Source organism: Paramormyrops kingsleyae, chromosome 10, assembly GCF_048594095.1.
Source record: "Paramormyrops kingsleyae isolate MSU_618 chromosome 10, PKINGS_0.4, whole genome shotgun sequence".
Lineage (NCBI taxonomy): Eukaryota > Metazoa > Chordata > Actinopteri > Osteoglossiformes > Mormyridae > Paramormyrops > Paramormyrops kingsleyae.
Genome location: NC_132806.1, coordinates 20,238,053 through 20,263,592, shown reverse-complemented (window position 1 = coordinate 20,263,592; position 25,540 = coordinate 20,238,053). Strand labels below are relative to the sequence as shown.

Below are 25,540 nucleotides of genomic sequence, written 5' to 3'. Positions count from 1 at the left end.
GCCTGCAGAGAGTTATGGAGAGCGGAAGAGGATGAGACAGGCAGTGAAGAGATAGAGATAGAGAGAGTCAGAGGTAGGACACTGAAAGAGAGATGTATCGGGGTGAGGGAAGAACTCATCACCGGCAATATTTATCTGACCCCCCCCTCCGAATCGATGACCTTTTGTGAATGCATGAGAAAGCAAATGCAGTGTTATGGGAGGATGTGGCTATTGCATTGCCGCCCAAGCGCGAGGCGCATTAATGATCGTCCTGTTAAAAACAGATCTGTTACCGACTTGTAAACATCTTCTGGGACTGAGGAGGAGAGAATGTTCTACATGAGCTGGAATTCAGTGGGACGGGTAGCTGTATTGACGGAGGCGTGTGCACATCTGTGCGGGTGTCCATACCAACTCCTGCAGTCGGATTTTCGAAAACCGGTAGTAGCTAGAGGTGCGTAATGGGTTTGGACAGTATTTAATTTCTCTGGCTGTCATACTGTCCAGATATTATATTGTGGAGTATAGTATTTTGATGGTACTTTCAAGAACAAGGTTGTCTGCTAATATTAATTCTTTGCGATAAAATTTGCAGAGTGGGGGGTCCATACAATAAGTTACACCACAAAAATACACAGAATGCAGAGATACAGTAACCCCACCTCCTCTGTGATGTAACAGACACCAGGTAACCCCCCTTCCTCTGTGATGTAACGAATGCTGGGTAACCCCGCCTCCTCTGTGATGTAACAGACACCAGGTAACCCCCCTTCCTCTGTGATGTAACGAATGCTGGGTAACCCCGCCTCCTCTGTGATGTAACAGACACCAGGTAACCCCCCTTCCTCTGTGATGTAACGAATGCTGGGTAACCCCGCCTCCTCTGAGATGTAACAGATACAAAGGTAACCCCCCTTCCTCTGTGATGTAACGAATGCTGGGTAACCCCGCCTCCTCTGCGATGTAACAGACACCAGGTAACCCCCCTTCCTCTGCGATGTAACAAATGCTGGGTAACCCCGCCTCTTCTGCGATGTAACGAATGCTGGGTAACCCCGCCTCCTCTGCGATGTAACGAATGCCGGGTAACCCCACCTCCTCTGCGATGTAACGAATGCTGGGTAACCCCGCCTCCTCTGCGATGTAACGAATGCAGGGTAACCCCGCCTCCTGCGATGTAATGAATGCTGGGTAACCCTGCCTCCTGCGATGTAACAAATGCTGGGTAACCCTGCCTCCTGCGATGTAACGAATGCTGGGTAACCCTGCCTCCTGCGATGTAACGAATGCTGGGTAACCCTGCCTCCTGCGATGTAACAAATGCTGGGTAACCCCGCCTTCTCTGCGATGTAACGAATGCTGGGTAACCCCGCCTTCTCTGCGATGTAACGAATGCTGGGTAACCCCGCCTCCTCTGCGATGTAACGAATGCTGGGTAACCCTGCCTCCTCTGTGATGTAATGGATGTCGAGTAACCCCGCCTCCTCTGTGATGCAATGGATGTTGGGTAACCCCACCTCCTCTGTGATGTAATGGATGTCGGGTAACCCCGCCTCCCTTGTGATGTAATGGATGTCGGGTAACCCCGCCTCCTCTGTGATGTAATGGATGTCGGGTAACCCCACCTCCTCTTCAATGTGACAGACGCCAGGTAACCCCGCCTCCTCTGCGATGGATCACTGCGTTTCCCCAGGTGATTTATTTCCATACTTTCCCCGGATGGGCTGCCATTCATTGCCGAGGTGGTTTTCTGAGAGCAACGGGATGGAGAAGCTGCTTCGGCTGTCATCCTGATTTAGACAGATAACGCTCACGCCCGAGCAGGAAAAATGACTGGAGGGAACGGAACACGGGTCCGCTTCTTCCGTTTGGCTGGCCGCGCAAAGACACTCTATGCACACCGGGCACCTTTATTCCGGGCTCTTACGGAATGCCAGTCTGGGATGGCATGGCGGGAATCGATAGTGTTTCTAATTAACAGTGAGAGAGACTGGGAATGATGCGGTCCTCGTACTGGTAGCCATTTTCCCCAGAAATGTCTTTGCTGACTGTCAGCTGTGCTCAATGTGTTAATTGCTTTAACAACAGAAGAATTATATGTTTAGATAATAGAGCATTTTTCATCTGAGACGTTTGAGGCAGTGAGAGGGAGGGATAGAGTGAGGGGAGAAGGGGAAGAGGTGAGCTGCGGAAGGGAATGTTGAATGGGGAAAGCAGAGGAGAAGAGGGTTTATTGTTGTTATTGCTTTTTTCACTGCATACCGTTGCCTCTTCCCAAGGAGAGATGAATCGCACGGCTCGGCATTCCTGTCCCCCCCAGCCCCCCCGCCGGTCTCCCTGCCGACAGACGAGGAAACCGAAAGAGCATGAAACTCACCGGAAAAGTCAGAGTGCAGTGGCTTAAAGGAGTACCAATCCGAATTTCCTCCTTTTTGCGGGCAGCAGTGGAGTGTCAGTGAACAGCCCTCTGGGGGGTGAATGGGAATGAAATGGTGGGGGGGAAGATGGGGTGGGACAGGGGGTGGGTGGTGTGCTGCCCCCCCCCCACCACCCCCCCATGCATCCAGGCACTCATGCCGGAAAGAGTCTGTTGTCTTAGCAGCCATCTCCAGATTACCTAGGGGCTAATCCCTCACTAGCGCCTCCTCTTGAATCAATACAACCACACGCTGCTTAGGTAAGCTAAACAAACAGCCTTTCTGCTGAAGCGGGTTAGTGAAAAGGTCACCAGAGCCCTGAAACCGCCATGCCAGAGCGGGCGATGTGCACTATGACGCGTAAAGCGGCAGAATCGGCGGGGTCGTCGCGAGGTAGCGTGTCCGATACGCCGGGGCAGGAGACCAGCCATGAGATGCAAATCCGACAGCGTTCATTACAGAGCACTGATGTAGGACTCGGTGCTGCCTCTACGAACAGCTCCTCTTCCCCGACGAGCATGGAATCCCCTTCCTATGGCACGTGTTCCTCTCCTCCTTTGATTCTGCGATATGGACACGCTTGTGAATCTAGCGAGGAAATTCAGGCGATTAGCCCGGAATTAGACAACCCTCCTTCTTGCCTTTTTTTTTTTCCCGTCTTCGGAGCGGCGTTCATTTCTCGTCTCTGCGTTTTGCCGTCGCCGCATATTTAAGCGATTCGTTCCATGCATCCCGGCGAAAAGATCGGGGCCTCATTTGCGTCGGCGAACGGTGACGGATTCGAGGTAAACGCCGTCGTTCTTCCCTGTCCCAGAGGCAGCCCTGGTAACCATCCGACCTGTAAACGAGTCAATAAAATCCGCTCGATCCATCGTGCCGAGGCTTACAGACGTTTTCAACGTGCTCCGCATCGTGCCAAGTCGAGTGAGCGGATATTACTGAAGAAGTGCAAATGTTCCCCAAATAATCATAACAGTCAATGAAATTTGTATTGTAATATAAATGTACACATTATTTACTGCCATCCCAGCCACGGTGTCTTCCTTGTGCCTCCTGGCACAGACTCTAGGCTCTGCACTGCCAGTGCCGCATAAACGGTTATGGAAAATGGAGGGATGTTTGCATTATGCGTTAAAATAAATATTTTCATAAGTTGATTGAAGATGCCGGAGACAGAATGATATATACTGTTAAAAATGGCAGCAAAATATGGCAAAAACAATATATTAGTATGACAATGTTCTATCCTAAACGGAAATGGGTTGGTAATGAAAACGACAGACCGGATGAGCGAATCATGCGAATCAAGTGTAGGGGCAGTTCGAGGGGGGCGCGAGTCCCAGCCGTGCTCAGTGTTGGGGGGGGGGGGGACAATATACCAGAAGCCCCCAGTTCAGCCTGTCCCTGCGGTCCGCCTGTTCTCTGACAGTATCTGCTCCAGCCACTCTGTTTGCCTATGCCGGAACATTCCGTACCATGCCTCCGCTGTTCTGGCGAGTGACAGGGGAGTAGCCGTTAGTGCAGCCCTGGAGATGCCCCCACAACCCGAGGCTGGGGCCTGGGTCCCAGGAGCCCTTCTCACTGTCACATCCATGCACTTAAACCCTGGTGTTAAGGTACAATTGCCGCCCCGGGGATGACACAGAAAAATACCCCGCGGATACGGGTGATGGTGTCATGCGGAGAGGCTGGGCGGGGGCGGGGGGGGGGGGGGGGGGGGGGTGACGGAATCGGCCACTCGCAAGTCGATAAACGGGGAGGCCAGGCTAAGCAGCCGTCTGCATGAGGCAAGGTGATTTATTGCTGCCAGGCCGTCTGTCACGCGGACTGCCTAAGGCTGAGATGGATGAGGGGGATCTGAGTCGGGGGGGGCGGATGTGATCACAGCCCAAGCTCCACCCACAACATATCTCTGTAGGGGCGTGGAGAGGGGGCATCTTTCTAGAAATAAGTTTAAATGCTATGGAAATGATCACCCCCCCGCCCCACCCCACCCCTGGCCCCTAAGCGTCATGTGCACTTTTAGAGACTGACCTTCCATTACTGTGCCTGAGCTAAGCACTTTCGGTGTAAGTGGACAGAGGGTTACACTGATTCTAGATCAGCACGAGTACAGGAATGCGATCAGAGCCACCTGCTGTCCTCAGCAAGCTGAGAACCAGGTGTGGTGCATTTTTGTTTTTGCCTACAATTTGCATGGGGACGCCTGGCACTGTATGAGGAACATGGGGGCCGTGCGTGGGGGCCGTGCATGGGGGCCGTGCGTGGGGGCCGTGCGTGGGGGCCGTGCGTGGGGGCCGTGCGTGGGGGCCGTGTGTGGGGGCCGTGTGTGGGGGCCGTGCGTGGGGGCCGTGTGTGGGGGCCGTGCGTGGGGGCCGTGTGTGGGGGCCGTGTGTGGGGGCCGTGCGTGGGGGCCGTGTGTGGGGGCCGTGTGTGGGGGCCGTGTGTGGGGGCCGTGTGTGGTCAGCCTACAGCCAGCAGAGAAGAGGAGGTGCAATGACCTTCTGCTGCTCCGGTGTGCGGGGAAACGAAGGCCTTGGGCTGAACACGTTACTGAGGAGTTGACACGTCGCTGTGCAGACGCACCCAAACAGGGTGTTGCCGTGTAGTAATCGAGTGAGCGGTGGGGTGTCTCTTTCCCTGAGAGGCCCGGAGGCATTGTCAGCTGTCACGGAGCTCTGTGTCAATAACGCACTCCACCCTCGCCATCCAGGCCATAGGGCCTGCCGGAAGGTCTCTGGCTCCTGGCCAGCATGTCCAATCACCTTTCGATTTCATCAGGGTGGGTGTGTGCTGGCGCTGGGGGGCACTCATGTATTTGCTGCGTGCCAGCGTGCCAGGTGATGACTTTTACTAGTAAGCATTTTTGTAAACGTGCGCGTGTGTGTGTGTGTGTGTGTGTGTGTGCATGAGAGACTGTGAGCATTTGTATCTTTGCATTTTGAAGTGGGGATGTGGAGTCTGGGTGGTGTGTGTAGGGGGGAGGGGGGGTTCGCTGTGGGGTTTTAGTCCAGCCGTGGTGAATCAGCTTCAATCAGCCTGGATTACAGGCTGACAAGCTGAGAAGCGAGGGACCGGCAGCCAGATGCATCTGAAGGAGTCCCCTGCCCCCTGCCCCCAACCCCCCGCACCATCCACAGGATACCTCTGGGCAAACAGCTGCATCTTTAACGACCACACACTACTTTTTCCCAGTGCATATTTCCGCACGTCCACCAGGTGGCTTGCTGGTTAAGGAACCGCACTTGGACTTCTTCACAGGATCTACACACTCGTCCTCTGCACGACCCACTTAAACCCATTTAAAATCCTGATTTGTATCACTAAACCCAAAAGTGTGGAAGTTAAATTTGTGAGTTACGGTACATGAACAAGTGTCTGTGGACAAATTGAAAAATTGAGAAATATAGGGCTTACCATCGATGCTGCACAGGGACCCTGGTGCTTTTTGGGGACGCTGTGCTGGGGACAGCGCCGTGCGCATCATGGACACCAGGCCAGCTGTCCCTAAGTGCCAGTCAGCTGTGTGCTTATTCCGATCAGGGTTGATGCTTGTGTCCGTCATAGGTGATTGACACTTCTAAAGTCTCATGGGAAAGAGGCGGTATGTGGATTAGCGAATTAGGCCTCTGTGCCTGTGAACGGAAGGTGACTGGTTTGAGTCCTAACCTTAACAGAATGGTCACATCTCCGTTGGGCCCTTGAGCAGGGGGGGGGGGGGGTCAGATATACATTACATTGTGGGGACCAAATATCTCCACAATGTGATAAAAACCGTTTTTTTTTTTTTTTTTTTTACATTGTGGGGACCATTTTTTGGTTCACAAGAGGAAATTTAGTTTTATAAAAATATGTGACTGCAATCAAAAAACTAACAATACCAAAAGGCTTGTATTTTGTTGGGTTACTTATGGTTGAGGTTAGGGCTGGGTAGGGTTTAAGGTCGTCATGTTGGGATTAGAGTTTTCCCCCATTGAAATGAATGGAGAGTCCCCACAAAGATATGAGTACAGGCCTGTGTATGTGTGTGTGTGTGTGTCTCTCAGAGCCTCTCGGAGCATGATAGGATATACGACATTCCAAGCTGCATTCCAATGCACTTGTACATATCCGAATGGCAAATAAAACATCATTTTCTTTCAACTTGATTTTTTTGTCCTTATGACTCATTGTCCGTGAAACAACATTGATCTGAGTGTGGCGTCTGAAAGCCCCGAGGATAGGGCAGGATTACTGTGGCAGAAAAGACCGGAAGGAACCACCAATAAGACAATAACCATTCAGAGAGAGTCCCAAATATACACTGAGCTGCTCATAGACTTTTGAATAAAAATAGCAGTGAATCACCGATAGATAAGTTATTCATCGATCGATCCAACCATCTGCCGAACTTACGGCTAAGATGTACTGCTCCCCTTAGTATGTATCGATCATGAAATGGGGACAGCATCTGTGCTGCGTGTGTCCCCTTCAGCATGCGGCCGTCCTCGAGTGTCCTCGAGACCCATCTCCTCTCCGGCGGGGCCACACGTCACGCTGGCAATGTGACAGGACGACGCCGCCGGTCTTCCTCCGACGATTCCGACACGCTCAGCTAGAGCCCGTCAGCCTCCTCGCACACGACGGAAGGAGTCGATATCCAGCCCTCTTCAGAGGTGAATCCCTGACTAGGCAGAAATGTTTGTTTTTTTTTTTTTTTCTCGTTTTTTCTCCTTCCCTCCGACTGCCGCACTCGGGTAATAAGACCCGTTTCGTAAGACCACGGTTGTATAACCCTGAAAATCCGCCGTTGCATAATTCCATCTCTCTCGCCACACACCGTCAGCTGACGAGCGGGATAATCATGCACCCTCCCTCGTTACGGACGCTTATGAAGCCCCAGACAGAAGAGCGGCCATGTTCTTTCGGCTTGATACGGGGATGGGGGTCAGTACCGCAGGACTGGACTGCGGAGGCAAGCAGGCCTCAGTGAAATGAGTGGAGCACCATGCATATTAAAAACTGCAGCCAACTGCTCGCTCTTGGCCACACTGTGGCATTTCCCTTGGCGATGGCTTCTTGCCACAAGGTTATGGCATGAGGTTTTGCTGGCATGCAAATGACCAGGGTTGGGGGTAGGGTGAGGGTGGGGGGAGCTAGCTGACCTGTGTCGCCGAGGAACTGGTTACTGCTCAAGAAGAGGGCAGGGCACAGGTCAATTTGCCCATGGGGAGGGGCATGGAGAGCTTATACAGGGGCGGGGCCACAACAATACTGAAAGCTGATTGGCTGCTGGAGTATTCCCTCCCCTGTTACTGATTCAAAGCATATCAATGTTTGATCCCTCTCAATAGGGGATGTGACATGGGCACGTGGGTGTTTACTTTTGTTGTCGGGGGGGGTGGGGGGAGCGGTAGTGACAGTGTGGGTTCGGAGAACTCGTGGCCCGGCCAGGCAGCAGCTCCTCCGCTTGCGCCCCCACTGGGAGTCCATCACGGTCCGATGCTCTCGCCGTGGAGGCGGGCCAAGCGAGAGGAGTGACTCATCCGCCGTCCGTGGAAAGCTAGCATCCGCTGGGTGACAGATGCGGACGTTTGGAGTTAAGCCGTTCCATCTCGGCTTGGTCGTCCAGCGCCCCTCAGACCTTAGGTGTCCCCATCAAGTCCTGGCAGCCTGACAAAGAGGGGAAAAGCAGCATATTCCCGAGCTGCCCCTGCAGGATGGCCAAGCCGCAGAAGCTAGAGCATGCTAGCTGAAATGGTCAAAGATTCCAGAAGCCCGCTGTTTGAAGGGTGCAGCCAATGGGAGCTGCCTGCCTTATTATTAGTGTCATTGTCGCTGTTTAGGCCTGATCCTCCCCTGCTCTACCTTCCTACACACAGTCCATCTTTTACTACCTCCCACATAAATCCAGTTAGGCCGGTTCAACATTAACCTCTTTTTAGCCTCTGAAAAACACCTGAAGAGACAAGGAAATGAGCCGATCCCTCTCTGGGCTTCCAAAGATTCCATGACACAGATCCTTTACGTGAGATCAGGGGTCATTTGTGCATTCGTAGTCAGCAGAAGGTGTTCTTAAAGGTGATTGGCTGCCTGTGTAGCATGGATGTGAGCTCTGATTATGAGAGATTTTAGGGGGAGTTAGGCTGTCCGACATGGTTGCTGAAACTGGGGAATTCCCTCCTCTACCCTCAGGGGTTTGTGTGCTCCATGCTGCTGGGTGTGTGTGTGTGTGTGTGTGTGTGATTTACAGACTCTCTCACAACTGTGTGCCTTGCGCAGTTTTTGATTTGTAGCTGTTTTTTGAATGAATAAGTGGGCAGTGGCACAAGAAACGCATCCCCCGTAATGATTGTTTTTACAGGTATGCGCATGCATTTTAAAGTGCTCACTGTATGCTTCTGCAATTTTGTGTGGGAATTCTGGTGTTTATGGTTTATCTTCAGATGGGCCTATACAGGGGCGGGACAACAGTGGTACTGAAAGCTGATTGGCCCTCAGAGTGTACCTCTCCTGCCACTCATCGATTCAAAACATGTCATTGGTTGAACTCACTGAATCACTCCTGTCTGCAGAAGATTGCTCAGGCCTCCTTTGAGGACTTCCCCTCTGCTTCCTGGGGTGGATAGTGGCCTGATTGCTAGGCTGATGATGAGGCTGCAAGGTGGTGGGGGGGGGCGGGCACAGTGAATAGCTTCCCCTCCATGCTCCCCCACCCGGCCGTTCACTTCTCTCCCACTCAGCTGGCTCCTCCGCTACATCCCCGAAACAATGGATAGCCATTCCCCCAGACGTGTTAATGTATCGCCCCCGCTTTATCCAGCTCCACTACGCTGAATTTTCTCCATCATTTCCTGCAGCAGCATGTGTATTAATATCGATTCCCGCTCCTGACTTTCTAATGACTTCTCAGGCGCGAGTAAGCGGTTTGTGTTTTTTGTAGACGAATGTGCTGGACAATGAGCTGATTGTTGTCATATTGGATCAATTGGAAGCAAAGCTAAAAATGAATGAACATCTCATTAGCAGTGTAATTTTGTTAGCATCGACTTACAGCCCCAACGCAGCTTTGGGCAAAAACAAAGCGCTGAGCCGTGATCACAGAATAACCCCCCCGGCGGCGACGAACGCGGTGTGCTAAAAAAATTGTGGTTTGTGGCCATGATTTTGTACCGGTTCCAGGTAACTAGATCTCTTGAAGTCATCTAGGAGTTTAGATCTTTCATTTTTGCCTGGTAGTTATGTCTGTGATGAAGGCTGCACGCACTCTATCGGGGTAAACTGGGGAAACAAGTTCACGACATAGTTTACAAGCAGAAACAAGAATGAGGAAGTATGTCGGTATCTGTGATACACGGGAAGAGACTGCTTCTTTAAGCTTTTATTTTTCCATTGTGCTTGGGGGGGTGGAGAGATGGTGTACCTGACACACACACAGACATTTCAAAAATGAAGATCGAGCGACCATTGAAAGAGAGATTATGGTTTCTAGAGAAGCGTGTGCCGCAGGACAATAGGCCGGCGGTGACGAGAGAGACCGGCTTGTGTTTACCTGACATTTCGCAACGGCTCGTCCATCGGCAAGCGTGAAAGAGTTGTTTGCGCGGAGGAAAGAGCCTTTTGATTATGCGCTGATAACGACTCCCATCAACCCCACCCTACCCATAGCAACTCGTGGAAATAATATGGATCTTAATCTCACATTCCTGCCGAAAAAATGTGCCGTTTTCGCTCACTCGTGCAGCGTCCCGTTATCAGTTGTGCGCTGGGAGCAAAGGGGGGGGGGGGGCATGCCTTACATTTCGCCTCATTATTTTGTAATTTCACAACCCAATAACTCTGCATCTCCAAAGAGAGACATTCCGCCTCGCCGTGGAACAAAACAAGTCGCATTCCGCTTCTGTTCCACTGGATTTGGGGGGGTGAGCGCATCACAGGCGATTAATTGTGGCCGCAGGGTGTTCGGGGTTATTTATGTTGAGGTAGGTATTTTTCATGGTGAGGGGCTTCACCCTCCAGCTCCGCCAGTCATCGGGACACCCGCGACCCTCATGAAGCATGAGAGCTTCGCCAGGTCCTCGTCACCATTACAGGTTACGCAAACTCTTTGCTTCTGGTCCCCAGGAATGATGCACCTTGGCTCGTGTGTCTGGTGCATTTCTGAAGAGCTTTCGGAGGTGACGCGGAGCGAACAGGTTCAGCGAGGCCACCTGTGCTTGCATCATACGCTGCATCCGCAATGCACTGCAGGAGGCCATTACCACCTGCGCGTGTTGTGTGTTATGCAAACTAACGCTCTTGGACATTGAGTACAGGAGACTGTAACACATATGGTCTATGTGCATTCTGGGGCTGGAACACACCTGGACTGCGGGTACAGAGAGGCCACCTAGGTCAGTGTTTCCCAATCTTGGCCTCAGGGACCAGCAGACGGTCCATGTTTTTGCTCCCTCCCAGCTCCTGGAATGGAGCAGAAAATATGGACACTCTGGTAGGGAGCTGGGAGGGAGTAAAAACGTGGACCGGCTGGGGGTCACTGAGGACCGAGGTGGGAAACACTGACTGAGAGTTTGGTATAGGATGTGTCAGATACCCTGGGAACATCAAAGGAAAACCTCTGGAATGTCCTCTGTGCTCGACTCAAAGTGGAGTTCCACAAAACAGCCATTCACAACCCCATGCAAGGAGCGTGAGGCAGGGAAGCAGCGCGGAGCCGTCCACATCCCATAATATGTGCTGGATCCATGCCGGTGTCTCTCCATTTGTGACAGTCATATTTAATTCTGATTTTGTACAGTGGTTAAAAAGCAAAGTGGAACAGAGCGCTCTCACTCCCGCACGCCTCTGTGCGGGCTCACTTTATCGAGCAGCCGTGGCTCTGGGCCAGCACCCCCCCAACCCCCCCCCGCACCCCCACCAAATTCCCCACCCCTCCCCCGGATGTCTGCGTCGGCACAGAGTGAGATGGTGCCGTTATTCTTCTCATTATTGTTGCATCTCTCCCACGGAATAAAAACTGTAACGTCACGTTTGAAGGTCTCTGATGTTTTTTTTTTTTTTATTTCCTTCCCCTGGCAGTTGGCTTTGACGTGAGGTCACATGGTCATGCCGTCGGCCCCACCTTTCCGCCCCGCCCGCCCGGCCCTCATTGGCCCATCAGCCGGGAGCCCGTTTGCATTATGTAAACCGCGACTGGCCGCACACTTCGCCCAGTTTGTTTTCGTAAACATCGGCCTAATATCTGTGAAATGAGCTCTGAAGCAAACATCAAGAGGTAATTGTCCTGGGTATTACTGTGTCAAAAGTATTAAACATCTCGCAGATGGAAGGGAGCGAAGGAAAGAAGAAAAAGAAAAAAAATGAAATGCTAAGGCTGGTGCGGTCCCCGTCTGCACAGCTCCTGGAGAGCGTCATTTCCATTCCGATCCCATGGTCTTTCCTAATTACTGAAAGCCTGCTAAGAAATGGGGATCGAGGGATCAGGACATCGGGAGCCTTTAGCATAATTATCTGTCCGAAAGCACTGGCTCGTCCTCGTGATGAAATCCAGTTTAAGTGCTTTAATGTGGCAGGACGAATTAGCAAAAGAGTGCTAGGCATGCCGCGGAGGCAGAACGCTTTAAGGAGACGGTTCATAAACGAGTCCGCGTGTGGAGTACGGGGCCCAGAACCAGGGTCTGTGGTGAAACGGTGGCACTTGTGAGGCCGTCTCCGGGACTAGATGGTGTGGAGAACCGGCCCATCTCTCTGCAGGCCGTCATGCGAAACAGATTAAAGTGGACTGGGTTTCCTCGGGGGGATTTACCCGGTGGATCGGATTTTGGTCGCGCTGCCAAGCGATTGATTTTCCAAGCTTCGGGTACTGGATCCATGGGACGCTGTGCCATACTGGTACTGGTCCACATGCCGGGGGGGGGGGGGTGGGCTGGTATAAGGGACCTGAGTGGTATGATGAGTGAAAGAGTCAAATAGGAAAAAAAATGAACAGGAGAGCAAGGAACTGAGAGATTAATTCAGAGAATAAGCATGCAGTAGGGGGGAGAAAGAAAGAGGGGGAGTGAAGGGTTAGAGAGAGCAGTAGAGAGAGATGACAAAGGACTGGGTGGAGGTGAGTAGGGCAAGGAGAATAGAAATTGAGGATTGAGTGATTGGGAGAGAATCATGGAGGGAGATGAAGGAAGAGGTGTGGGGAACCTCGGTGCCTGTCATTGGAGGTTCCTGGTCACACTGGGAGAAGAAACGTAAGTCCTGGAACCAGATATACAGAGTCATTTGTTTGTGAGAATAAAGAGCGGCAGATGTTTGTCTTATCCATCAAAATAATGCACATTATTTTTGCAATCCGTGTGTTTTGAGTTCAACATCTGCCATGCAGAGGTATGAAATGTACTTTGCCTGCCTAAGACAAACAGACGGCCGCGCGGGGGGGTGGGGGTGGGGGAGGGGAAGGCGCTTTTGTTGTGGTGTTTAAAGTATTCAGATTAACTGCAATAGATGAAGTGCTGTTGCCGTTGTACAAATTGACAGACTGAAGGGGGGCTTTGTCCCAGTGACAGATGGGGGCTCAGAGGGACATGCTACAGGCTGCAGACTGATGAACAGTTCAGGGTGGGGGGTCAGGTATTAACTGTAGGCCAGTTGATGGTGTGGGGGTCTGGACAGGATATCAGTGATAGGCTGATTGACAGGCTAGAGAGGAGGGGGCGGGTGCTTAGTGAGGGCGGCTTAGCGGGGCGGTTCTCTGTCTTGGAGGCGGAGCCAAACTGACAGTGACGAATGGACCGCCTGCTCACCTCGACCGGGAATCTGATTTCCCCGCCCTCAGTAGGCACGCTAAGCCAGGCCACCTAGCGAAGAGCCTGCAGCACTGCCTGCAGCCTGATTGCACACCCGCTGTGATCCAGGTGAAGGTACCGGCTGGAGCGGCTCTCCCACCACACAAACGCAGCAGCGCCTTACCTCCTGTCTTCGCATGCAGCTTCAGAGGGAGGCACGGACGATGCGAAAGTGTAACCTGGTCATTCCGAGCCATTTGGCCGCAGTCCCCTCCCTCATTACGGCTCTGCCGTCTCAGAAGCACTTCTTTGGTCCTTTTGATTCCTCCTGGGGTTTGTTTCACCTGGACAGTCTTTAACACCACAGACCTTTAAGTCCAGTACCCATAATTCCCTGCTAACCCTCACAACCCAGTACAGCACTCTGATAGGACTTCACTAGGGACTCTGACTATGAGTCTGCCTTAACCTTCAGTCCCCGGGTCCAGAGTCCAGCACTCTGACCATGACTCTTTGTTAACCTACAGCCTTTGGGTCCAGAGTCCAGCACTCTGACCATGACTCTTTATTAACCTACAGCCTTTAGGTCCAGAGTCCAGCACTCTGACCATGACTCTTTATTAACCTGCAGCCTTTGGGTCCAGAGTCCAGCACTCTGACCATGACTCTTTATTAACCTGCAGCCTTTGGGTCCAGAGTCCAGCACTCTGACCATGACTCTTTATTAACCTGCAGCCTTTGGGTCCAGAGTCCAGCACTCTGACCATGACTCTTTATTAACCTACAGCCTTTGGATCCAGAGTCCAGCACTCTGACCATGACTCTTTGTTAACCTACAGCCTTTGGATCCAGAGTCCAGCACTCTGACCATGACTCTTTATTAACCTACAGCCTTTGGGTCCAGAGTCCAGCACTCTGACCATGACTCTTTATTAACCTACAGCCTTTGGGTCCAGAGTCCAGCATTCTGACCATGACTCTTTATTAACCTACAGCCTTTGGGTCCAGAGTCCAGCACTCTGACCATGACTCTTTGTTAACCTACAGCCTTTGGGTCCAGAGTCCAGCACTCTGACCATGACTCTTTATTAACCTACAGCCTTTGGGTCCAGAGTCCAGCACTCTGACCATGACTCTTTGTTAACCTACAACCTTTGGGTCCAGAGTCCAGCACTCTGACCATGACTCTTTATTAACCTACAGCCTTTGGGTCCAGAGTCCAGCACTCTGACCATGACTCTTTATTAACCTGCAGCCCCCGGGTCCAGAATAAAATCAGCAAGCCACCCCGTGACATTTACAGGGTGTTCAGAGGTGTCTGGCTACCGACCTGATCGGTGTCTCAATGCTCAGGGGTTTTCTGGCGCCGTTCTGTCTGCCCAGCGCTCAAACCTAAAGCCCACCGGGGCTGCATCCCATCGTCAGCACGCTGCGTAATGGCAGGCTGAGCTCAGTAATCGGCTGCCTGGGTGTTGCTTTACAGACCTGTGATTTATACCCAGACGTGGGCCTGATTGATGCAGCTGGACTCCGTAAGGAGGCCCTACCGACTCCTCACCTGAACGCGGTGCTCTGCCTCCCCTCATTCTCAAGGAGACTTTTGAGGAATCAGGCATCAGCGCCCTTCTCTCTGGGTTTATGACCCGATTTCAGCAGACCCATAATGTCTCGGGTGGGATTAATTAAGCAGTTTCATGCTGTATATATACAGTATTTATACGCTTCTGCTGCAGTATGCATGCTAATTTTATGTTGAATTTAGAGTTGTGTGCATATCTGGTGTGTTTCGTAAATGAGAGCTATATTATGCATATTTGAATCATCTATAACCGCCGTTTGCATATTTATGTTGCTTGTAATATGGCTGCATTTATGGTATGTGTGTTGCAGCTCTTTCGGACTGAAACTTTTTGCCTTGCCTGTTATCTGTTCTTGCGTAAGTCTTTGATTTCAGTGAGATTGCTCCACAGCGGCATTTACGCCTGGAAGGTCGGTGCATGGAGCTGAGGAATTATTGATGGTTTAAATCTATGGCTTGCATGTTATATTTATGGAGGCGTCGATGTTTGGTTTCATTAGGATTATTCTTACGCCCCGGAGGTGGATGCAAGGAAGCCAGGAAAGATTGATGAGGTCGCTCCAGCTCCACATTGGCAGGACGTGACCCCATAAAGGCATGACCCCCCGACTCCCCGTAACCTCTCTGACTCCGGGTAGTTGTTAAACAGCTGGGATGCGGCTGCGGCCCCCAGCTGGGCCTGGGCCTTTTCCTGTCCTGTGTTCACCAGATGGGCGAAGCTTGTTGAAAGTTCACTGCGATGAAAGTTCCTAAGTTACTCAGAAACTGGGCGAGGCAGGCGTACCATTCTGTCCTGCCATTTTACCCTTTTGTGTCCTCTTTAATGTTTAGTCGGAGCTTTTAAAAGTCATGAGACTTGGATCCCTACCTGGGAATGAATCATAGGATCCCTACCTGGGAATCTTCCGGTCCTTCCGTGGAATGGGATGTATGAGTCTCCATTTTCAGCTCCACGGAAATAGCACACCCAGTGTTCCAGTCAAACCTAGAAAGAAAGGACACCCCCCCCATTTGTTGACTCTGCATGTTCCGAGAGAGGCTCTGTCTTTGAAAGTCGCATTCATTCATCGTTTCCATAGTCAGATCCGGGGCGGTGTCAGCAGGCCTCAGCTCTCCTGCATTCTGTAGCACACTGTCCAGATCATCTGCGAGGCCCATAGCAGGGAACCGAAGACCCTGTCTACTCCGGCTAGCTCTGCACCCACTCTCTTCATCCCTAGGATTTATCCCGGGGAGGGGGGGGGGGGGTTAGGGGGCAATGAACAGAGATGGCTGCCCCTCAGTACAGCATCCCAGCCTGGACTCCTGTAGGGGTCCTGTCTCTCCTGGCCTGAATTTTCCCCAAATCCCCTGTGCAAGTTTAGGAAAAAGTCCTCATCTTCTCCAGTGTTAGCCTCTACGGGCAGCCTGGTCGCTGTGAGCAACGACTGTTCCTATTCTTGAAAAAGCAGTTAGGGGGTGGGGGTGTGTGTGTGTTGGGGAGGATGGGGGGGCGCAGTCCCTATCGTCTACCGTTAATTACCTAAATTAGAGAGAGGGGAAAGAAAGATGTACTGAGAGATGAGCTGCGATCCCCCAGTAACATTTATCTTAATTATCCAATTTATCCAGATTAAATTGAAACTTGAACCTCACATTAATTAGTCGCTTAATCTGCTCTCATTCAGCGGGTGGCACTGAGTGAGGATCTGCCTTTGTTCGAGCCCCCCCCCCACCGCAGAGCGATCCCTTGGCCCGGTGCTTCTGGGGCAGCGCGGTGGCGCTTATCGGTCGCTTATCGGATATCGGCGTTCTCCGATTTGCCGTCCGCCTCTGGTCCACCCGTGTCGATCGGCAGGGGCAGACTCTCGACCCAGATGAACGAGGCCCGATCGGAGAGACTGGAAGCCTTGGGGCTGAGGCTGAATTCTTTCAGCCTGTGGCAAAAGGGTCTCCTATGGCTCAACAAGTAGAGTGTTGTGCCACAACACAAAGGCTATGGGTTCGAAGCCCAGCAAATATAAAGAAATTGTAGCCCTTTAGCGTAACTTGCTGTGTGTCAGATGAATGAAATATGAATGTTTGCTACAGGCCCCCATGGCCCCAGCTTCCCCGTTCATCCTCAGCGCCCCCTGCTGGCACACGCTGCTCTCTGGGAGGATGGTGGTTTAGAAACACACTCTGATTACAGAGCAGCTCCACACTGTTAGCCCTACACCCTAACCTCTGGGCAACATAAAGGGGGGCAGAGTTAGCATGACCCCAGGCCCCCCTGAGTGACGGGGCCCTAAAACACTTGGAGCATAATTGGGTTGGTCTGGGTTGGGGGCCCCATCTGATATGCTGTCATAGGGCCCAAAATCTCTAGCTGCATCCCTACCCCAACCCCACCCGTCTCCCCCTCCCCTACCCCCTTTGCTTCGCCCCGTCTCCCTCTCCACCCCCCTCAGGTCTACTCCTGTGATTTGAGGTGGGGGATTTAGGCTGTTTGGGATCGTTGAGTCTGACAGGTTTTAATTAGGGGGCCAGCAGGCCTCGCGTGTGACCGGAGAGCGAGAAGCTCCGTCAATAGGCATGGCCCCGAGCTTAGCCGTGCCTGTTTCTGTGGGAGATCGCACACGGCACGTTTAATCCCATTCCACCCCCCGCACATTTCTTGTCATAGGCCCGTGGTGTTTAAGAGTTGAGCAGGAGAGGAAAGGGGATGGGGAGATGCTTATCAGAGCGGCGTTTCGCCATTTAATTATTCCCATGGTTCTGCTCCTGGATGAAGCTCCTTACAATGCGGGGCACTGCTGACAATTAATTGCTTTTTTTTCTCTTTCTTTTTTCCCCCTCTCTCCATCCTCGCTTGTGGATTCTGTCTTGCTCTTTCTCTGGCAAGGGCCTGACGGCAGAGATGTCAGGGGGGTGGACAGAGAAATTGAAAGAGTGAGTGAGGGAGAGAGAGAGAGAGAGAGAGAAAGAGAGGAAAGAAGCAGGATGGAGGAGACATGAGAAATGTGTGGGGAAATGGAGTTAATTACGTTTTCATACCCCCATCAGTTTCAGCTCCTCACAAACACATTCAGGCACACGATCATGCAGTTATCTGCAGCCATATTGCACTGTCTGTGTGTATATACTGTATGTGTGTGTATATATAAACATATATGCATATATGCATAAAGCTTCTGATTTTACTGCATGTGCATCATTTTACAGAATCACTTGTGTGTTCTTTCCCATTTGATCTGTTTTTTTACCTTGCCATCTCCTCCCACACACTCACTCGAACACTTTTTCACACACACACACACACAGGTTTGGTCCCCACAATGTATTATAACCCTAATCCACACACACTCAGATACACACACAAACACACTCAATCACATACTCAATCATACACTCACATTCTTTCACGCACACACTCACTCACACTCTCCCTGCCAGTGCCCATTGTTCTGTGAAGTGCTCCGGTCGCCTGTGATAAGGTGGAGCAGCAGCACACGGATTAGAGGGGTGGGGGGCCCCAGCCAGCATCCCCCCCTCCACCTTCCTGAACCCCCTCCCTCCCTGTCACCCTATTCCGCGAGTGTTCTCCATTCGCACCGCGCTAATTTGCCGGGCAAGCCTCCCAGGCACCTGAGAGCCAGGGAAGTCCATCCTAGCCCTCCCTGGCTGGGAGATGCCCCTCGCTTTGGACTGCAGGCCGTATATGATTGCGGTTATCCTGGCCGTCATGGTGCTGGGGGACGCGTGGTCCTGCAAACGGAACCCAGCACGCAGCCCCCACGTTGGGCTTTCTGGTAGCAATCACTGGCCCTGGTTAATGCTGGCTGCTTATCTTAATACATCCTGTTACTGAAACCCAGCTGACCCTAGTTAACTGGAGTGTCCTGTTATTTGGAGGGTGAGGCGAGGTGGGGGGGGGGGTGTGATGTGTTGAAGAGAAAGTGGGGAGAGTTGGTACAGACCTGGATAAGAAGGTCCATGCATTGTCCAGCTGTGTCACTGTGTTTTTTTTGTTTTGTTTTTAGTTGGCAAACGTGTTTTATATTGTAATTCTTAAAGGGGACGCTTCCTCTTTCTTAAATCGTGTTTGTTTTGGGTAGAAAATCCTTGCTGTCCTGCATTAACCCTGTGGCAGTCATCCCCCACTTTCCCATGTCACCTAACATGGCTGTCTGGCCGTCAGGAAAGGAATGTGGAAACTGACGCTGAACAGTGACAAGCAGCAGAGCTCATTTCTGTGCCTGTGTGTGTGTATCTCTGTCTGTGTGTGTGTGTGTGTGTGTGTTTGCATGTCTGTGTGTGGTCCAGGTATCCATTGCATTGTGGGGACCAAATGTTCCCCACAATGTGATAAACACCTGTTATTTTATCTTGTGGGGACCATTTCTCCTAAAAGGGAAATTCAATTTCATAAAAAATCTGTGACTGCAATCAAAAAACTAAAAATGCCAAAAGTCAAAAGTTGCTTTGTTTTGTTACTTATGGTTAAGGTTGGGGCTGGGTTGGGGTTAAGGCCGTCATTGCTGGGATTAACGTTTTGCCCATAGAAATGAATGGATAGTCCCCACAAAGACATAATTACAAACTTATGTGTGTGTGTGTTTGTAATGGCGAAATAGATCACACTGGCTTCCTTCCTGTTCCCTTCGGCCCCAAGACATATCGCTGGTGGCATACCGATGGAGCTACGATCGAAACCTTAACTGCTTGTTACTTTCCAGCGGCATTTCGCAACGATTCCAGAATCCCGCCAGAGCCGGTACTCTTGCTGCGCTCATGGCCCCCACGCTATCCATCCTCTCCGCATCTATATATAGGCTCGCTGCCGATTGATTGCCTCTAGTGAAGAACGCTCTGCTGGCCCGTCGATAGCCCCGTGTTTCCCCTGACAGGGACAACCTTCAGCGCCGCGCCCGCTGAGGTCGGCACCGGCCCATTACCGTCGCGGGCGGGACTGGCGGGCGGTGACCGGCTCATTTTCATTTTTTGGTCGGGAGTCTGCTTTGGTGTCAGTATGTTTGCTCGATCGATTGCCTGGGGGGGCCACAACATTATCGTTCATTCGCTTAGCAGGTACGTCGAAAGATGCTTGCCTTGCCCACTCTTTCACTGGCGCCGGGTGGGTTCTTCTGTCACAGGTGGCGCGGTCGTTCAAGCACCTTGTTCAATCTGGCAGAAGCGGGATAACTCCTGCAAAGTCAGGTCCAGGTTAACTACCACGCCCCCTGCTGGGTCATATCTGCGATAGTGGGATTGGACTCTCATATATTTTTTTTTATATTGGGACACATTCGTTGTTCATAGGTTCTAGCTGTAATGTCTCCTAGAGTCCACAAGGGGCACATGTTTCAGCTAACCTCTTGGCTTATTTTAACATTTGAATTTATACTTTTTACTGATTTTTTTTTACTGGTTTTACGCAAAGTAACTTACAATCTGTACCCCTTTACACTCCTGAATACGTAACAGAACAATTGAGGTTAAGTACCCTGCTCAAAGGTACAACAGCTGAACTCTACTTGGGAATATGGACACTTTCAGGTTTCAGAGTTTTATCTTTTCACGTGCTACACTGGCCACAGTGCAATGGTCTTTCTAAGTTGGTGTTTCGGCTAATTGCATTGTCCTGGATGAAATATCTTTTCCTGCTCGTTTTTGCTGCTGAACAAGTACAATTTCTTCATTTAGCAAACACTTTTATCCAAAGCAACATATAACTGAAAGTCAGACAGTCCCTGGAGCAATGGGGGTTAAGGGCCCAACAGTGACATCACTCTGGCGACCCTGGGATTTGAACTGGCGACCATCCGATCACAGGTCTTAACCTGCTGATTATTGCCCATGACCGCTAGTCACATGGACCCAGCTAAGATCCTAACATAGCAACTTGTGAGGCCTCTAGTTCACATGATACAGAAGCTTTTGGCAAAAGTCTGAGACGGAACTTGAATATGTCCACAATGTCAGAGCTGAATAGGAAGGATTTCGGCTCTCCTTGGAAACACGAGGCCCATGTTCCAAGTGGATGGAGCCAGAGGGAATAAATAAAGAAACGGTGTGGCTTGGAGGCTTTGTCCCTCCATTCTGGGCCGGCCTAAGTGGGCTTAGCCTGTTAGGGGCTCAGTGAAACAGGCCTAATCGAATTACTTTGTAGACTTCCTAGCAGATAGAGAAATAAATAAGTGAAAGATAATGGAAGAGTACAGCAGCAGTGCTGGTGCAAGGGGAGGGGGGCAGGCTTCAGAGGCATGGTGGGGGGGGGGGCAGGCTTCAGAGGCATGGTGGGGGGGGGGGCAGGCTTCAGAGGCATGGTGGGGGGGGGGCAGGCTTCAGAGGCATGGTGGGGGGGGGGGGCAGGATTCAGGGCATGTCCACTTCTGCCTGGGGAACCTGGCTTTCTAACGCTGAGCACTGAACTGGACGTAGCCTGAAATGGAAGAAATGCCCCATGGGATTATGGGAAATGCTTCCAGGCATGCTGGGAAACTCCCAGAGGCTACAGTTAAGGCTGCCGAGACACTGCAAGGAAGAGGTGTCGAGGCTAACAATGTGTCCCAGGGCCTTTAGCAACCACCCTCTGACGGAGCGTCGATTGACTCTGGCTAAGAGGCCTTCAGCTGATATTATCAATCTAAACTGATGGCTCTGCGCACAAAACCTAAAACTGTTTCTATGCCATGTACCATAGCAACAAAAGGGCAGAAAAAATTTCATTACATAAAAGCCAGGCAGCCATATGTATGCATAATTTAGCATGAGGATGTAACTGTAATTGGGAGGACATAAACATCCTCGGCAGAGATAATTGAACAGTTGCTGCTCTAATGGATGTGTGTTGGACACATGCTTCTGAGAGCTGGCGGTTCGTGACAGCTGCTTGGTGAGGGAGGGAGATCGGGACGGGAGGGGGCAACGGGAGCGGGAGATGGAAATGAGGGAAGAGGGGGCAGGCAAGTGGGAGAGTAGGACATGGGGGAGCTTGGAAAAAGGGGGCTTTGGCCTGGTCATGGTACCACCCTCTCTAGCGGCGCCCTAGGGGGGCACAAGCCTTCCATCTGGGCCTCCTTCCCCTTCACTCTCCGGGGAATTTCACACCAGGCTCTCCGCTTCCTTGAAACCAGGAAGCTAAAGATCGACTCGTGCTGGAAGGCGTTAAGAACCCACAATGCCACTGCCCCTCGGCCACGGAAATGGCGTTTTGGGGAAAGGCAGGTGAGCTGGGCGGCCTGCCTGAGCACACCCCGCGCCCCGCGCCCGCGTTCTCCCTCCGCAGTGAAAGATGGTGCCCAGCGGGACCCAGGAGCCCCTGGCAGCGGTGGTGACTTCCACTGCGCTCGCTCACCGCCTCTGAGTAATTAATTTTCAACATGGCTGGCTTTGCTCTCTCAGTTAGGGGAGAGGCTACAGTGCCTGCATCAATACTAATTTTGTTTGGAGGAAAACAAATGTATTTAATCCTTGGTTGTCTTGTCCCTGCCGTCTCTCCCCACTAGGCCTGCCGGCGTGATATTCATCACCACCACAAGCAGGATCTCAATGGCCTCCCCTCCCCCCATGATGGAGGGAACGTTTTAACGGGCCGCAGTCGAAAGCATTTGAGACCGGCAGCTTGCCTGTCGCTGCAGGCACCCGTGTGTTTTTTTTTTCGTTGGGGGGGGGGCGCATATCCGTCCTACAGGGAGCACTGCTCATGGTCAGTCTCTTACTGCCCCCCTGACTGGTCTTGGTCCAAAGATAATGAAATGGAACGTGTGGGAACGGATCCATTTCCTAGCCAGCAGAAGTTCCGGGGTTTTTTTCCCCAGTAATGACCTTTGACCTCTCCAACCAGTCAGCACGATGAGTGTGTTTGAAGAGCAAATGAAGTGTATAGTGACACTGAAATGCAACATCCTGTCCAGGGTGTAGCTCAGGATGTGGCCAACTGTGAGGCTGAGCAGGCTAATCAGAGATGATAGATAGATAGATAGATAGATAGATAGATAGATAGATAGATAGATAGATAGATAGATAGATAGATAGATAGATAGATAGATAGATAATCATAGTATAATTTGGTGACATTTCAGAGCAATGGAGACTTGGCACTGAGTGTCCACTCAGAGATAACGTCAGTCTTGGAAGATCACGCAGCCTGACCGTCACAAAGCCACAGTGGAGATGGCTGCTCTTCATTCTACCCTGTGTTTGTGAATGATGGCCTCTAAGATCCACGTTTTCAGACCAAACCGTAATCATGCTGCCATGCTGGTTCCGCTGAATTGGCGGGCCGGTCGCTCCATTGCAGGCTATTTCATCGGATGGAACCACACGCCTAGGAAATCTCGCCGAGCCGTCCTCACGGTTACTTACATTGTCAATAAAACATCAACGTGGAGGCTAATTAGCCCGTTAAAACTGGTCCACCTATTTGCGGTTTTTAATTAGCTCCGCTGGCTGGTATATAAAGCCTTTTTGTCCTACCCCCCTGAACGCTGCTGGGCTGGTGCCCCTGCGCTCTTGGCTCTGCATATGTCAGGCTGCCTTCAAAGCATCGCGGCTCTGCGCGCGCATCGCCACGGCGATGCCTTTGATATGTAAAAGCAGATGCGGCTGCATCTCGGAGGCTCGTTCCGGTACCGCAGGCCGCCACCGGCCCTTCGCCGTGCACCAGTGTTGCTGTTTCTGGAAAGACCCGATTACCGCTAACGTGTTCTCTCTTTGTTCCTGCTCATCTACATGCCGGGAAATCACAACACGTCATAGTATACATACGCTCAGCTCCTATGCCAGTGGCTCGATCGTCTGGCCGAACGGAGGGGGTGACGGGGGAACCTATGGTGGTGTAACTCTACAGTGCATCTATATTCCGAAAGCCCCTTTCCATCTGCCCGTTTCAGAGCCAATAAAGATTCAGGGAATCCTTCAGCACACTCCTGGTGGCCTGTGCTTTAATGGAGTCTGGGTATGACATGTGAGGCGTAGTGATGTGTGGCTACATCTATACCGTGTATTACGGGAGGCTCACACACCTTTCACATATACACCATGTAATACGGGAGACTCATACAGGTGTACCACCATGGACAGAGTATGGCTCATCTCCTCCTTTGTATTTATTTTCAGCATTTGCTTGGCGACGTCTCTGCTCACGATACCGGTTGCTGAAATCACTCCTGCGTGTCAAGAGACAGCTGTAGCCGCTTATAAGACAGACAGCTTCGACCCACCCCCGGGCTGTTCTGAAGTTAAAATGATGTTTCAGTCATTATATTAAGTTAGGCTCCTACACTGTTGTCAACAAAATATCAGTACGACCTTTTAGAGCGTGTATTGCTAATATGGAACACTGCTCAGTCCTGAAGGATCTGCGTAGCAGCACACATGCTCTTTACAGACATCGGTGCACAAAAACAAGCTGAGAATTTTTTTTCCCACTTGTGATATTTTTGTACTTTTGGAATAATTGCACACAGCTGGACATTCAGCTCTCTTCCAACAGGAAGTGACATCACCTCAAACTGGAAGTGGTGTTATCAGAAAATGGTGGCTGCTTTGGCCGTGTTTAAGTTGGCTCCAGAGCTTTATTGTGTGCAGGCTTGCCAACTGTCACACATCTGGTGTGACATTCACGCTTTCAGATTCCCACACTCACGCAAGAAATCTGTATTATTCCAGCACAGAGAGCAGGCTTAATTTTTAACTTAAAATCAGCTACATCAAAATCACTGGGCAGTTTGCAAACCCTACAGATTATTTACAGGGTAATAAAACTGTTACAGACATGTAAATGCATGTACAGACTTGTCTCAAATTGAAGATCTCGCTTCGGCCAGCTGACCATAGTTGGCAGCCCTGTGTGGGTGTAGCCTGGGTGTGTAACCAGAAAGCGGCGCTGCCGTTGTGGGCTGGCTAGTTCGGACATGTTTAAACAGGAAGCTAATTTAGCCGGCTGTGTAACCTTTTGTATCACTGGGAAGCTATCGCCACTAATCAGTTGCTAAAACCGACATCGGTGCTGTGAAAATCTTGTTTTTCAATGCCACACTGGGTATGACAAACATTATGCCATTTATATGATGGCGGGAAAGGCAAGCAGAGCATGCCCCCTCCCGAATGGAAACGTCACACTGCCTCTGACAGTCACACTAGTCTCTTCGCATCCTTGTCAATCTTCAGTTAAGCCCCCCCCACCCTCTTCCGGACGCCCTTATTTCACAGTCTCTCTCCATGCTTCCTCTTTCTCTCATTTCCATCCAACTCAGAATACTTTAGTGCCACAACAGAAATAAGTTGTGCCGCAAAAGCATCACCGCATCATATTTACTCCTTCCTCACCCATTCCCTCTCTCCTTCGCCGTGTTTATCTTTCTTCCCTCTCTCTCTCTCTCTCTCTCTCTCTTTCTCTCTCTCTCTCTCTTTCGCTCTCAGAGAGAGTGCTACAGCGTCTCTGGGTGCTAGAGTCAGACGGTGACATCAGGGATGGCGTGGGGAAAATGGAGAACAACAGCAAAGATAAATGAAAGCGGCTATTTTTTGGGAGTGATTGTTTGCTGTTTAGCTCCTGCCTCCCCCCCCCCCCAACTGTTCTGGAAACTGAGCTGTGTGTGAACGAGACTCGGAGTAAGATGATGAGATGCAGCACGTCCGGTCAGAGATCCTACAGAAAGCCTTGATAATCAGACTTCCATTACTCAGCCCCTCCCCCCCCACTGTGACTCACTGAGACTCGCTGAGAAGTCACTCAGGCTGGAAAGATGAGCGGCAGCACTCGTGAATAAACAACCATGCCACCGGTGAACCGGCAAGGCTCGTTGCAGTTTTACCCGCATACCGGCAAACACAGCACAGCC

At 51.3% G+C, this 25,540-nt stretch overlaps 1 protein-coding gene across 8 annotated transcripts in view; it reads left to right on the top strand.

Moving 5' to 3' along the window:
* The window catches only part of pcdh1b (protocadherin 1b), a 136,267-nt gene that overhangs the window by 28,739 nt on the left and 81,988 nt on the right, over positions 1-25,540 (top strand). The gene's annotated exons all lie outside the window — the stretch shown is intronic.